This window comes from Electrophorus electricus, chromosome 13 (genome assembly GCF_041902795.1).
Source record: "Electrophorus electricus isolate QZ-2024a chromosome 13, ASM4190279v1, whole genome shotgun sequence".
Lineage (NCBI taxonomy): Eukaryota > Metazoa > Chordata > Actinopteri > Gymnotiformes > Gymnotidae > Electrophorus > Electrophorus electricus.
Window position 1 is genome coordinate 18,393,156 of NC_137509.1, and position 15,040 is coordinate 18,408,195.

At 35.8% G+C, this 15,040-nt stretch overlaps 3 non-coding genes and 5 pseudogenes across 3 annotated transcripts; all 8 read left to right on the forward strand.

The window, feature by feature from the left end:
• Positions 1-101: 101 nt before the first annotated feature.
• Positions 102-220, forward strand: LOC145647548 (5S ribosomal RNA; annotated as a pseudogene).
• Positions 221-2,203: 1,983 nt separating this feature from the next.
• On the forward strand, positions 2,204-2,322 carry LOC145647446 (5S ribosomal RNA). Its single transcript, XR_014116335.1, has one exon. It is a non-coding gene; the product is annotated as a 5S ribosomal RNA (ribosomal RNA).
• A 1,983-nt stretch (positions 2,323-4,305) lies between these two features.
• Positions 4,306-4,424, forward strand: LOC145647457 (5S ribosomal RNA). Its single transcript, XR_014116336.1, has one exon. It is a non-coding gene; the product is annotated as a 5S ribosomal RNA (ribosomal RNA).
• Positions 4,425-6,845: 2,421 nt separating this feature from the next.
• On the forward strand, positions 6,846-6,964 carry LOC145648271 (5S ribosomal RNA; annotated as a pseudogene).
• Positions 6,965-8,508: 1,544 nt separating this feature from the next.
• Positions 8,509-8,627, forward strand: LOC145647317 (5S ribosomal RNA; annotated as a pseudogene).
• A 1,981-nt stretch (positions 8,628-10,608) lies between these two features.
• On the forward strand, positions 10,609-10,727 carry LOC145647319 (5S ribosomal RNA; annotated as a pseudogene).
• Positions 10,728-12,271: 1,544 nt separating this feature from the next.
• Positions 12,272-12,390, forward strand: LOC145647320 (5S ribosomal RNA; annotated as a pseudogene).
• A 1,544-nt stretch (positions 12,391-13,934) lies between these two features.
• Positions 13,935-14,053, forward strand: LOC145647468 (5S ribosomal RNA). The gene has a single exon (XR_014116337.1). It is a non-coding gene; the product is annotated as a 5S ribosomal RNA (ribosomal RNA).
• The last annotated feature ends 987 nt before the right edge of the window (positions 14,054-15,040 follow it).

Genomic DNA, 15,040 nt, shown 5'->3' on the forward strand with positions numbered 1-15,040 from the left:
TAACATTCTAGAATGTCAAGTGCAGGGATTAATAAAAAAAATTGTCAGATTGGTCTTTGATCATATTTGCTATGATTAGGCAATTTGAGTAAGTGTTTAAGGCTTACGGCCACACCATCTTGAGAACGCCCAATCTCATCTGACCTTGGAAGCTAAGCAAGTTTGGGCCTGAATAGTACTGAGGTGGGACCCTACCTAGGAATACCAGGTGCTGTAAGCTTTTCTTGCATCACTTTAATTTACTTTCAAGCTGACATGCTCAAATGTGAAGTGCAGTGATTAATAAAAAAAACCATCTGTTAGCACCTGGGAATAGCCGATGCTGTAACTTTTTTTTGCATCACTTTCATTTACTCTCCAACTCACATGCCTGAATGTGAAGTGCAGTGATTCATTAAAAAACTATCTGTTAGCACCTTGGACTACGAGATGCTGTAAGCTTCTCTTGCATCACTTTAATTTACTTTCAAGATGACATGCTAGGATGTGAAGTGCAGTGATTAATTAAAAAAACTATCTGTTAGCACCTGGGAATAGCAAATGCTGTAAGTTTTTGTTGCATCACTTTACTTTAATCTGCAACTGACAAGCTTGTATGTGAAGTGTACAGATTAAATAGAAATATTTTAGTACCAGGGAATAGCAGGTGCTGTAAGATTGTATTGCATCCCTTTAATTTATGTTCAAGCTATCATGTTCAAATTTGAAGTGCAGTGAATAATTAACTCAAACTATCTGTTAGCACCTGGGAATAGCAGATGCTGTAAGTTTTTTTTGCATCACTTTCATTTACTCTCCAACTCACATGCCTGAAAGTGAAGTGCAGTGATTCATCAAAAAACTATATGTTAGCACCTTGGACTACGAGATGCTGTAAGCTTCTCTTGCATCACTTTAATTTACTGTCAAGATGACATGCTAGGATGTGAAATGCAGTGATTAATTAAAAAAACTATCTGTTAGCACCTGGGAATAGCAGATGCTGTAAGTTTTTGTTGCATCACTTTACTTTAATCTGCAACTGACAAGCTTGTATGTGAAGTGTACAGATTAAATAGAAATATTTTAGTACCAGGGAATAGCAGGTGCTGTAAGATTGTATTGCATCCCTTTAATTTATGTTCAAGCTATCATGTTCAAATTTGAAGTGCAGTGAATAATTAACTCAAACTATCTGTTAGCACCTGGGAATAGCAGATGCTGTAAATTTTTTTTGCATCACTTTCATTTACTCTCCAACTCACATGCCTGAATGTGAAGTGCAGTGATTCATCAAAAAACTATATGTTAGCACCTTGGACTACGAGATGCTGTAAGCTTCTCTTGCATCACTTTAATTTACTGTCAAGATGACATGCTAGGATGTGAAATGCAGTGATTAATTAAAAAAACTATCTGTTAGCACCTGGGAATAGCAGATGCTGTAAGTTTTTGTTGCATCACTTTACTTTAATCTGCAACTGACAAGCTTGTATGTGAAGTGTACAGATTAAATAGAAATATTTTAGTACCAGGGAATAGCAGGTGCTGTAAGATTGTATTGCATCCCTTTAATTTATGTTCAAGCTATCATGTTCAAATTTGAAGTGCAGTGAATAATTAACTCAAACTATCTGTTAGCACCTGGGAATAGCAGATGCTGTAAATTTTTTTTGCATCACTTTCATTTACTCTCCAACTCACATGCCTGAATGTGAAGTGCAGTGATTCATCAAAAAACTATATGTTAGCACATTGGACTACGAGATGCTGTAAGCTTCTCTTGCATCACTTTAATTTACTGTCAAGATGACATGCTAGGATGTGAAATGCAGTGATTAATTAAAAAAACTATCTGTTAGCACCTGGGAATAGCAGATGCTGTAAGTTTTTGTTGCATCACTTTACTTTAATCTGCAACTGACAAGCTTGTATGTGAAGTGTACAGATTAAATAGAAATATTTTAGTACCAGGGAATAGCAGGTGCTGTAAGATTGTTTGCATCCCTTTAATTTATGTTCAAGCTATCATGTTCAAATTTGAAGTGCAGTGAATAATTAGTGCCTCCGTATACCAGCTCCGTATTGTAAGCTTTTATTGCATCATTTAATTACATTCAAGATAACATTCTAGAATGTCAAGTGCAGGGATTAATAAAAAAAATTGTCAGATTGGTCTTTGATCATATTTGCTATGATTAGGCAATTTGAGTAAGTGTTTAAGGCTTACGGCCACACCATCTTGAGAACGCCCAATCTCATCTGAACTTGGAAGCTAAGCAAGTTTGGGCCTGAATAGTACTGAGGTGGGACCCTACCTAGGAATACCAGGTGCTGTAAGCTTTTCTTGCATCACTTTAATTTACTTTCAAGCTGACATGCTCAAATGTGAAGTGCAGTGATTAATAAAAAAAACCATCTGTTAGCACCTGGGAATAGCCGATGCTGTAACTTTTTTTTGCATCACTTTCATTTACTCTCCAACTCACATGCCTGAATGTGAAGTGCAGTGATTCATTAAAAAACTATCTGTTAGCACCTTGGACTACGAGATGCTGTAAGCTTCTCTTGCATCACTTTAATTTACTTTCAAGATGACATGCTAGGATGTGAAGTGCAGTGATTAATTAAAAAAACTATCTGTTAGCACCTGGGAATAGCAAATGCTGTAAGTTTTTGTTGCATCACTTTACTTTAATCTGCAACTGACAAGCTTGTATGTGAAGTGTACAGATTAAATAGAAATATTTTAGTACCAGGGAATAGCAGGTGCTGTAAGATTGTATTGCATCCCTTTAATTTATGTTCAAGCTATCATGTTCAAATTTGAAGTGCAGTGAATAATTAACTCAAACTATCTGTTAGCACCTGGGAATAGCAGATGCTGTAAGTTTTTTTTGCATCACTTTCATTTACTCTCCAACTCACATGCCTGAATGTGAAGTGCAGTGATTCATCAAAAAACTATATGTTAGCACCTTGGACTACGAGATGCTGTAAGCTTCTCTTGCATCACTTTAATTTACTGTCAAGATGACATGCTAGGATGTGAAATGCAGTGATTAATTAAAAAAACTATCTGTTAGCACCTGGGAATAGCAGATGCTGTAAGTTTTTGTTGCATCACTTTACTTTAATCTGCAACTGACAAGCTTGTATGTGAAGTGTACAGATTAAATAGAAATATTTTAGTACCAGGGAATAGCAGGTGCTGTAAGATTGTATTGCATCCCTTTAATTTATGTTCAAGCTATCATGTTCAAATTTGAAGTGCAGTGAATAATTAACTCAAACTATCTGTTAGCACCTGGGAATAGCAGATGCTGTAAATTTTTTTTGCATCACTTTCATTTACTCTCCAACTCACATGCCTGAATGTGAAGTGCAGTGATTCATCAAAAAACTATATGTTAGCACCTTGGACTACGAGATGCTGTAAGCTTCTCTTGCATCACTTTAATTTACTGTCAAGATGACATGCTAGGATGTGAAATGCAGTGATTAATTAAAAAAACTATCTGTTAGCACCTGGGAATAGCAGATGCTGTAAGTTTTTGTTGCATCACTTTACTTTAATCTGCAACTGACAAGCTTGTATGTGAAGTGTACAGATTAAATAGAAATATTTTAGTACCAGGGAATAGCAGGTGCTGTAAGATTGTATTGCATCCCTTTAATTTATGTTCAAGCTATCATGTTCAAATTTGAAGTGCAGTGAATAATTAACTCAAACTATCTGTTAGCACCTGGGAATAGCAGATGCTGTAAATTTTTTTTGCATCACTTTCATTTACTCTCCAACTCACATGCCTGAATGTGAAGTGCAGTGATTCATCAAAAAACTATATGTTAGCAGATTGGACTACGAGATGCTGTAAGCTTCTCTTGCATCACTTTAATTTACTGTCAAGATGACATGCTAGGATGTGAAATGCAGTGATTAATTAAAAAAACTATCTGTTAGCACCTGGGAATAGCAGATGCTGTAAGTTTTTGTTGCATCACTTTACTTTAATCTGCAACTGACAAGCTTGTATGTGAAGTGTACAGATTAAATAGAAATATTTTAGTACCAGGGAATAGCAGGTGCTGTAAGATTGTTTGCATCCCTTTAATTTATGTTCAAGCTATCATGTTCAAATTTGAAGTGCAGTGAATAATTAGTGCCTCCGTATACCAGCTCCGTATTGTAAGCTTTTATTGCATCATTTAATTACATTCAAGATAAGATTCTAGAATGTCAAGTGCAGGGATTAATAAAAAAAATTGTCAGATTGGTCTTTGATCATATTTGCTATGATTAGGCAATTTGAGTAAGTGTTTAAGGCTTACGGCCACACCATCTTGAGAACGCCCAATCTCATCTGAACTTGGAAGCTAAGCAAGTTTGGGCCTGAATAGTACTGAGGTGGGACCCTACCTAGGAATACCAGGTGCTGTAAGCTTTTCTTGCATCACTTTAATTTACTTTCAAGCTGACATGCTCAAATGTGAAGTGCAGTGATTAATAAAAAAAACTATCTGTTAGCACCTGGGAATAGCAGATGCTGTAAGTTTTTTTTGCATCACTTTCATTTACTCTCCAACTCACATGCCTGAATGTGAAGTGCAGTGATTCCTCAAAAATCTATCTGTTAGCACCTTGGACTACGAGATGCTGTAAGCTTCTCTTGCATCACTTTAATTTACTTTCAAGATGACATGCTAGGATGTGAAGTGCAGTGATTAATTAAAAAAACTATCTGTTAGCACCTGGGAATAGCAAATGCTGTAAGTTTTTGTTGCATCACTTTACTTTAATCTGCAACTGACAAGCTTGTATGTGAAGTGTACAGATTAAATAGAAATATTTTAGTACCAGGGAATAGCAGGTGCTGTAAGATTGTATTGCATCCCTTTAATTTATGTTCAAGCTATCATGTTCAAATTTGAAGTGCAGTGAATAATTAACTCAAACTATCTGTTAGCACCTGGGAATAGCAGATGCTGTAAGTTTTTTTTGCATCACTTTCATTTACTCTCCAACTCACATGCCTGAATGTGAAGTGCAGTGATTCATCAAAAAACTATATGTTAGCACCTTGGACTACGAGATGCTGTAAGCTTCTCTTGCATCACTTTAATTTACTGTCAAGATGACATGCTAGGATGTGAAATGCAGTGATTAATTAAAAAAACTATCTGTTAGCACCTGGGAATAGCAGATGCTGTAAGTTTTTGTTGCATCACTTTACTTTAATCTGCAACTGACAAGCTTGTATGTGAAGTGTACAGATTAAATAGAAATATTTTAGTACCAGGGAATAGCAGGTGCTGTAAGATTGTATTGCATCCCTTTAATTTATGTTCAAGCTATCATGTTCAAATTTGAAGTGCAGTGAATAATTAACTCAAAATATCTGTTAGCACCTGGGAATAGCAGATGCTGTAAGTTTTTTTTGCATCACTTTCATTTACTCTCCAACTCACATGCCTGAATGTGAAGTGCAGTGATTCATCAAAAAACTATATGTTAGCACATTGGACTACGAGATGCTGTAAGCTTCTCTTGCATCACTTTAATTAACTGTCAAGATGACATGCTAGGATGTGAAATGCAGTGATTAATTAAAAAAACTATCTGTTAGCACCTGGGAATAGCATATGCTGTAAGTTTTTGTTGCATCACTTTACTTTAATCTGCAACTGACAAGCTTGTATGTGAAGTGTACAGATTAAATAGAAATATTTTAGTACCAGGGAATAGCAGGTGCTGTAAGATTGTTTGCATCCCTTTAATTTATGTTCAAGCTATCATGTTCAAATTTGAAGTGCAGTGAATAATTAACTCAAACTATCTGTTAGCACCTGGGAATAGCAGATGCTGTAAGTTTTTTTTTCATCACTTTCATTTACTCTCCAACTCACATGCCTGAATGTGAAGTGCAGTGATTCATCAAAAAACTATATGTTAGCACCTTGGACTACGAGATGCTGTAAGCTTCTCTTGCATCACTTTAATTTACTGTCAAGATGACATGCTAGGATGTGAAATGCAGTGATTAATTAAAAAAACTATCTGTTAGCACCTGGGAATAGCAGATGCTGTAAGTTTTTGTTGCATCACTTTACTTTAATCTGCAACTGACAAGCTTGTATGTGAAGTGTACAGATTAAATAGAAATATTTTAGTACCAGGGAATAGCAGGTGCTGTAAGATTGTATTGCATCCCTTTAATTTATGTTCAAGCTATCATGTTCAAATTTGAAGTGCAGTGAATAATTAACTCAAACTATCTGTTAGCACCTGGGAATAGCAGATGCTGTAAATTTTTTTTGCATCACTTTCATTTACTCTCCAACTCACATGCCTGAATGTGAAGTGCAGTGATTCATCAAAAAACTATATGTTAGCACATTGGACTACGAGATGCTGTAAGCTTCTCTTGCATCACTTTAATTTACTGTCAAGATGACATGCTAGGATGTGAAATGCAGTGATTAATTAAAAAAACTATCTGTTAGCACCTGGGAATAGCAGATGCTGTAAGTTTTTGTTGCATCACTTTACTTTAATCTGCAACTGACAAGCTTGTATGTGAAGTGTACAGATTAAATAGAAATATTTTAGTACCAGGGAATAGCAGGTGCTGTAAGATTGTTTGCATCCCTTTAATTTATGTTCAAGCTATCATGTTCAAATTTGAAGTGCAGTGAATAATTAGTGCCTCCGTATACCAGCTCCGTATTGTAAGCTTTTATTGCATCATTTAATTACATTCAAGATAACATTCTAGAATGTCAAGTGCAGGGATTAATAAAAAAAATTGTCAGATTGGTCTTTGATCATATTTGCTATGATTAGGCAATTTGAGTAAGTGTTTAAGGCTTACGGCCACACCATCTTGAGAACGCGCAATCTCATCTGAACTTGGAAGCTAAGCAAGTTTGGGCCTGAATAGTACTGAGGTGGGACCCTACCTAGGAATACCAGGTGCTGTAAGCTTTTCTTGCATCACTTTAATTTACTTTCAAGCTGACATGCTCAAATGTGAAGTGCAGTGATTAATAAAAAAAACTATCTGTTAGCACCTGGGAATAGCAGATGCTGTAAGTTTTTTTTGCATCACTTTCATTTACTCTCCAACTCACATGCCTGAATGTGAAGTGCAGTGATTCCTCAAAAATCTATCTGTTAGCACCTTGGACTACGAGATGCTGTAAGCTTCTCTTGCATCACTTTAATTTACTTTCAAGATGACATGCTAGGATGTGAAGTGCAGTGATTAATTAAAAAAACTATCTGTTAGCACCTGGGAATAGCAAATGCTGTAAGTTTTTGTTGCATCACTTTACTTTAATCTGCAACTGACAAGCTTGTATGTGAAGTGTACAGATTAAATAGAAATATTTTAGTACCAGGGAATAGCAGGTGCTGTAAGATTGTATTGCATCCCTTTAATTTATGTTCAAGCTATCATGTTCAAATTTGAAGTGCAGTGAATAATTAACTCAAACTATCTGTTAGCACCTGGGAATAGCAGATGCTGTAAGTTTTTTTTGCATCACTTTCATTTACTCTCCAACTCACATGCCTGAATGTGAAGTGCAGTGATTCATCAAAAAACTATATGTTAGCACCTTGGACTACGAGATGCTGTAAGCTTCTCTTGCATCACTTTAATTTACTGTCAAGATGACATGCTAGGATGTGAAATGCAGTGATTAATTAAAAAAACTATCAGTTAGCACCTGGGAATAGCAGATGCTGTAAGTTTTTGTTGCATCACTTTACTTTAATCTGCAACTGACAAGCTTGTATGTGAAGTGTACAGATTAAATAGAAATATTTTAGTACCAGGGAATAGCAGGTGCTGTAAGATTGTATTGCATCCCTTTAATTTATGTTCAAGCTATCATGTTCAAATTTGAAGTGCAGTGAATAATTAACTCAAACTATCTGTTAGCACCTGGGAATAGCAGATGCTGTAAGTTTTTTTTGCATCACTTTCATTTACTCTCCAACTCACATGCCTGAATGTGAAGTGCAGTGATTCATCAAAAAACTATATGTTAGCACATTGGACTACGAGATGCTGTAAGCTTCTCTTGCATCACTTTAATTAACTGTCAAGATGACATGCTAGGATGTGAAATGCAGTGATTAATTAAAAAAACTATCTGTTAGCACCTGGGAATAGCAGATGCTGTAAGTTTTTGTTGCATCACTTTACTTTAATCTGCAACTGACAAGCTTGTATGTGAAGTGTACAGATTAAATAGAAATATTTTAGTACCAGGGAATAGCAGGTGCTGTAAGATTGTTTGCATCCCTTTAATTTATGTTCAAGCTATCATGTTCAAATTTGAAGTGCAGTGAATAATTAGTGCCTCCGTATACCAGCTCCGTATTGTAAGCTTTTATTGCATCATTTAATTACATTCAAGATAACATTCTAGAATGTCAAGTGCAGGGATTAATAAAAAAAATTGTCAGATTGGTCTTTGATCATATTTGCTATGATTAGGCAATTTGAGTAAGTGTTTAAGGCTTACGGCCACACCATCTTGAGAACGCCCAATCTCATCTGAACTTGGAAGCTAAGCAAGTTTGGGCCTGAATAGTACTGAGGTGGGACCCTACCTAGGAATACCAGGTGTTGTAAGCTTTTCTTGCATCACTTTAATTTACTTTCAAGCTGACATGCTCAAATGTGAAGTGCAGTGATTAATAAAAAAAACTATCTGTTAGCACCTGGGAATAGCAGATGCTGTAAGTTTTTTTTGCATCACTTTCATTTACTCTCCAACTCACATGCCTGAATGTGAAGTGCAGTGATTCCTCAAAAATCTATCTGTTAGCACCTTGGACTACGAGATGCTGTAAGCTTCTCTTGCATCACTTTAATTTACTTTCAAGATGACATGCTAGGATGTGAAGTGCAGTGATTAATTAAAAAAACTATCTGTTAGCACCTGGGAATAGCAAATGCTGTAAGTTTTTGTTGCATCACTTTACTTTAATCTGCAACTGACAAGCTTGTATGTGAAGTGTACAGATTAAATAGAAATATTTTAGTACCAGGGAATAGCAGGTGCTGTAAGATTGTATTGCATCCCTTTAATTTATGTTCAAGCTATCATGTTCAAATTTGAAGTGCAGTGAATAATTAACTCAAACTATCTGTTAGCACCTGGGAATAGCAGATGCTGTAAGTTTTTTTTGCATCACTTTCATTTACTCTCCAACTCACATGCCTGAATGTGAAGTGCAGTGATTCATCAAAAAACTATATGTTAGCACCTTGGACTACGAGATGCTGTAAGCTTCTCTTGCATCACTTTAATTTACTGTCAAGATGACATGCTAGGATGTGAAATGCAGTGATTAATTAAAAAAACTATCTGTTAGCACCTGGGAATAGCAGATGCTGTAAGTTTTTGTTGCATCACTTTACTTTAATCTGCAACTGACAAGCTTGTATGTGAAGTGTACAGATTAAATAGAAATATTTTAGTACCAGGGAATAGCAGGTGCTGTAAGATTGTATTGCATCCCTTTAATTTATGTTCAAGCTATCATGTTCAAATTTGAAGTGCAGTGAATAATTAACTCAAACTATCTGTTAGCACCTGGGAATAGCAGATGCTGTAAGTTTTTTTTGCATCACTTTCATTTACTCTCCAACTCACATGCCTGAATGTGAAGTGCAGTGATTCATCAAAAAACTATATGTTAGCACATTGGACTACGAGATGCTGTAAGCTTCTCTTGCATCACTTTAATTAACTGTCAAGATGACATGCTAGGATGTGAAATGCAGTGATTAATTAAAAAAACTATCTGTTAGCACCTGGGAATAGCATATGCTGTAAGTTTTTGTTGCATCACTTTACTTTAATCTGCAACTGACAAGCTTGTATGTGAAGTGTACAGATTAAATAGAAATATTTTAGTACCAGGGAATAGCAGGTGCTGTAAGATTGTTTGCATCCCTTTAATTTATTTCAAGCTATCATGTTCAAATTTGAAGTGCAGTGAATAATTAACTCAAACTATCTGTTAGCACCTGGGAATAGCAGATGCTGTAAGTTTTTTTTTCATCACTTTCATTTACTCTCCAACTCACATGCCTGAATGTGAAGTGCAGTGATTCATCAAAAAACTATATGTTAGCACCTTGGACTACGAGATGCTGTAAGCTTCTCTTGCATCACTTTAATTTACTGTCAAGATGACATGCTAGGATGTGAAATGCAGTGATTAATTAAAAAAACTATCTGTTAGCACCTGGGAATAGCAGATGCTGTAAGTTTTTGTTGCATCACTTTACTTTAATCTGCAACTGACAAGCTTGTATGTGAAGTGTACAGATTAAATAGAAATATTTTAGTACCAGGGAATAGCAGGTGCTGTAAGATTGTTTGCATCCCTTTAATTTATGTTCAAGCTATCATGTTCAAATTTGAAGTGCAGTGAATAATTAGTGCCTCCGTATACCAGCTCCGTATTGTAAGCTTTTATTGCATCATTTAATTACATTCAAGATAACATTCTAGAATGTCAAGTGTAGGGATTAATAAAAAAAATTGTCAGATTGGTCTTTGATCATATTTGCTATGATTAGGCAATTTGAGTAAGTGTTTAAGGCTTACGGCCACACCATCTTGAGAACGCCCAATCTCATCTGAACTTGGAAGCTAAGCAAGTTTGGGCCTGAATAGTACTGAGGTGGGACCCTACCTAGGAATACCAGGTGTTGTAAGCTTTTCTTGCATCACTTTAATTTACTTTCAAGCTGACATGCTCAAATGTGAAGTGCAGTGATTAATAAAAAAATCTATCTGTTAGCACCTGGGAATAGCAGATGCTGTAAGTTTTTTTTGCATCACTTTCATTTACTCTCCAACTCACATGCCTGAATGTGAAGTGCAGTGATTCCTCAAAAATCTATCTGTTAGCACCTTGGACTACGAGATGCTGTAAGCTTCTCTTGCATCACTTTAATTTACTTTCAAGATGACATGCTAGGATGTGAAGTGCAGTGATTAATTAAAAAAACTATCTGTTAGCACCTGGGAATAGCAAATGCTGTAAGTTTTTGTTGCATCACTTTACTTTAATCTGCAACTGACAAGCTTGTATGTGAAGTGTACAGATTAAATAGAAATATTTTAGTACCAGGGAATAGCAGGTGCTGTAAGATTGTATTGCATCCCTTTAATTTATGTTCAAGCTATCATGTTCAAATTTGAAGTGCAGTGAATAATTAACTCAAACTATCTGTTAGCACCTGGGAATAGCAGATGCTGTAAGTTTTTTTTGCATCACTTTCATTTACTCTCCAACTCACATGCCTGAATGTGAAGTGCAGTGATTCATCAAAAAACTATATGTTAGCACCTTGGACTACGAGATGCTGTAAGCTTCTCTTGCATCACTTTAATTTACTGTCAAGATGACATGCTAGGATGTGAAATGCAGTGATTAATTAAAAAAACTATCTGTTAGCACCTGGGAATAGCAGATGCTGTAAGTTTTTGTTGCATCACTTTACTTTAATCTGCAACTGACAAGCTTGTATGTGAAGTGTACAGATTAAATAGAAATATTTTAGTACCAGGGAATAGCAGGTGCTGTAAGATTGTATTGCATCCCTTTAATTTATGTTCAAGCTATCATGTTCAAATTTGAAGTGCAGTGAATAATTAACTCAAACTATCTGTTAGCACCTGGGAATAGCAGATGCTGTAAGTTTTTTTTGCATCACTTTCATTTACTCTCCAACTCACATGCCTGAATGTGAAGTGCAGTGATTCATCAAAAAACTATATGTTAGCACATTGGACTACGAGATGCTGTAAGCTTCTCTTGCATCACTTTAATTAACTGTCAAGATGACATGCTAGGATGTGAAATGCAGTGATTAATTAAAAAAACTATCTGTTAGCACCTGGGAATAGCAGATGCTGTAAGTTTTTGTTGCATCACTTTACTTTAATCTGCAACTGACAAGCTTGTATGTGAAGTGTACAGATTAAATAGAAATATTTTAGTACCAGGGAATAGCAGGTGCTGTAAGATTGTTTGCATCCCTTTAATTTATGTTCAAGCTATCATGTTCAAATTTGAAGTGCAGTGAATAATTAGTGCCTCCGTATACCAGCTCCGTATTGTAAGCTTTTATTGCATCATTTAATTACATTCAAGATAACATTCTAGAATGTCAAGTGTAGGGATTAATAAAAAAAATTGTCAGATTGGTCTTTGATCATATTTGCTATGATTAGGCAATTTGAGTAAGTGTTTAAGGCTTACGGCCACACCATCTTGAGAACGCCCAATCTCATCTGAACTTGGAAGCTAAGCAAGTTTGGGCCTGAATAGTACTGAGGTGGGACCCTACCTAGGAATACCAGGTGTTGTAAGCTTTTCTTGCATCACTTTAATTTACTTTCAAGCTGACATGCTCAAATGTGAAGTGCAGTGATTAATAAAAAAAACTATCTGTTAGCACCTGGGAATAGCAGATGCTGTAAGTTTTTTTTGCATCACTTTCATTTACTCTCCAACTCACATGCCTGAATGTGAAGTGCAGTGAGTCCTCAAAAATCTATCTGTTAGCACCTTGGACTACGAGATGCTGTAAGCTTCTCTTGCATCACTTTAATTTACTTTCAAGATGACATGCTAGGATGTGAAGTGCAGTGATTAATTAAAAAAACTATCTGTTAGCACCTGGGAATAGCAAATGCTGTAAGTTTTTGTTGCATCACTTTACTTTAATCTGCAACTGACAAGCTTGTATGTGAAGTGTACAGATTAAATAGAAATATTTTAGTACCAGGGAATAGCAGGTGCTGTAAGATTGTATTGCATCCCTTTAATTTATGTTCAAGCTATCATGTTCAAATTTGAAGTGCAGTGAATAATTAACTCAAACTATCTGTTAGCACCTGGGAATAGCAGATGCTGTAAGTTTTTTTTGCATCACTTTCATTTACTCTCCAACTCACATGCCTGAATGTGAAGTGCAGTGATTCATCAAAAAACTATATGTTAGCACCTTGGACTACGAGATGCTGTAAGCTTCTCTTGCATCACTTTAATTTACTGTCAAGATGACATGCTAGGATGTGAAATGCAGTGATTAATTAAAAAAACTATCTGTTAGCACCTGGGAATAGCAGATGCTGTAAGTTTTTGTTGCATCACTTTACTTTAATCTGCAACTGACAAGCTTGTATGTGAAGTGTACAGATTAAATAGAAATATTTTAGTACCAGGGAATAGCAGGTGCTGTAAGATTGTATTGCATCCCTTTAATTTATGTTCAAGCTATCATGTTCAAATTTGAAGTGCAGTGAATAATTAACTCAAACTATCTGTTAGCACCTGGGAATAGCAGATGCTGTAAGTTTTTTTTGCATCACTTTCATTTACTCTCCAACTCACATGCCTGAATGTGAAGTGCAGTGATTCATCAAAAAACTATATGTTAGCACATTGGACTACGAGATGCTGTAAGCTTCTCTTGCATCACTTTAATTAACTGTCAAGATGACATGCTAGGATGTGAAATGCAGTGATTAATTAAAAAAACTATCTGTTAGCACCTGGGAATAGCAGATGCTGTAAGTTTTTGTTGCATCACTTTACTTTAATCTGCAACTGACAAGCTTGTATGTGAAGTGTACAGATTAAATAGAAATATTTTAGTACCAGGGAATAGCAGGTGCTGTAAGATTGTTTGCATCCCTTTAATTTATGTTCAAGCTATCATGTTCAAATTTGAAGTGCAGTGAATAATTAGTGCCTCCGTATACCAGCTCCGTATTGTAAGCTTTTATTGCATCATTTAATTACATTCAAGATAACATTCTAGAATGTCAAGTGCAGGGATTAATAAAAAAAATTGTCAGATTGGTCTTTGATCATATTTGCTATGATTAGGCAATTTGAGTAAGTGTTTAAGGCTTACGGCCACACCATCTTGAGAACGCCCAATCTCATCTGAACTTGGAAGCTAAGCAAGTTTGGGCCTGAATAGTACTGAGGTGGGACCCTACCTAGGAATACCAGGTGCTGTAAGCTTTTCTTGCATCACTTTAATTTACTTTCAAGCTGACATGCTCAAATGTGAAGTGCAGTGATTAATAAAAAAAACTATCTGTTAGCACCTGGGAATAGCAGATGCTGTAAGTTTTTTTTGCATCACTTTCATTTACTCTCCAACTCACATGCCTGAATGTGAAGTGCAGTGATTCCTCAAAAATCTATCTGTTAGCACCTTGGACTACGAGATGCTGTAAGCTTCTCTTGCATCACTTTAATTTACTTTCAAGATGACATGCTAGGATGTGAAGTGCAGTGATTAATTAAAAAAACTATCTGTTAGCACCTGGGAATAGCAAATGCTGTAAGTTTTTGTTGCATCACTTTACTTTAATCTGCAACTGACAAGCTTGTATGTGAAGTGTACAGATTAAATAGAAATATTTTAGTACCAGGGAATAGCAGGTGCTGTAAGATTGTATTGCATCCCTTTAATTTATGTTCAAGCTATCATGTTCAAATTTGAAGTGCAGTGAATAATTAACTCAAACTATCTGTTAGCACCTGGGAATAGCAGATGCTGTAAGTTTTTTTTGCATCACTTTCATTTACTCTCCAACTCACATGCCTGAATGTGAAGTGCAGTGATTCATCAAAAAACTATATGTTAGCACATTGGACTACGAGATGCTGTAAGCTTCTCTTGCATCACTTTAATTAACTGTCAAGATGACATGCTAGGATGTGAAATGCAGTGATTAATTAAAAAAACTATCTGTTAGCACCTGGGAATAGCAGATGCTGTAAGTTTTTGTTGCATCACTTTACTTTAATCTGCAACTGACAAGCTTGTATGTGAAGTGTACAGATTAAATAGAAATATTTTAGTACCAGGGAATAGCAGGTGCTGTAAGATTGTTTGCATCCCTTTAATTTATGTTCAAGCTATCATGTTCAAATTTGAAGTGCAGTGAATAATTAGTGCCTCCGTATTCCAGCTCCGTATTGTAAGCTTTTATTGCATCA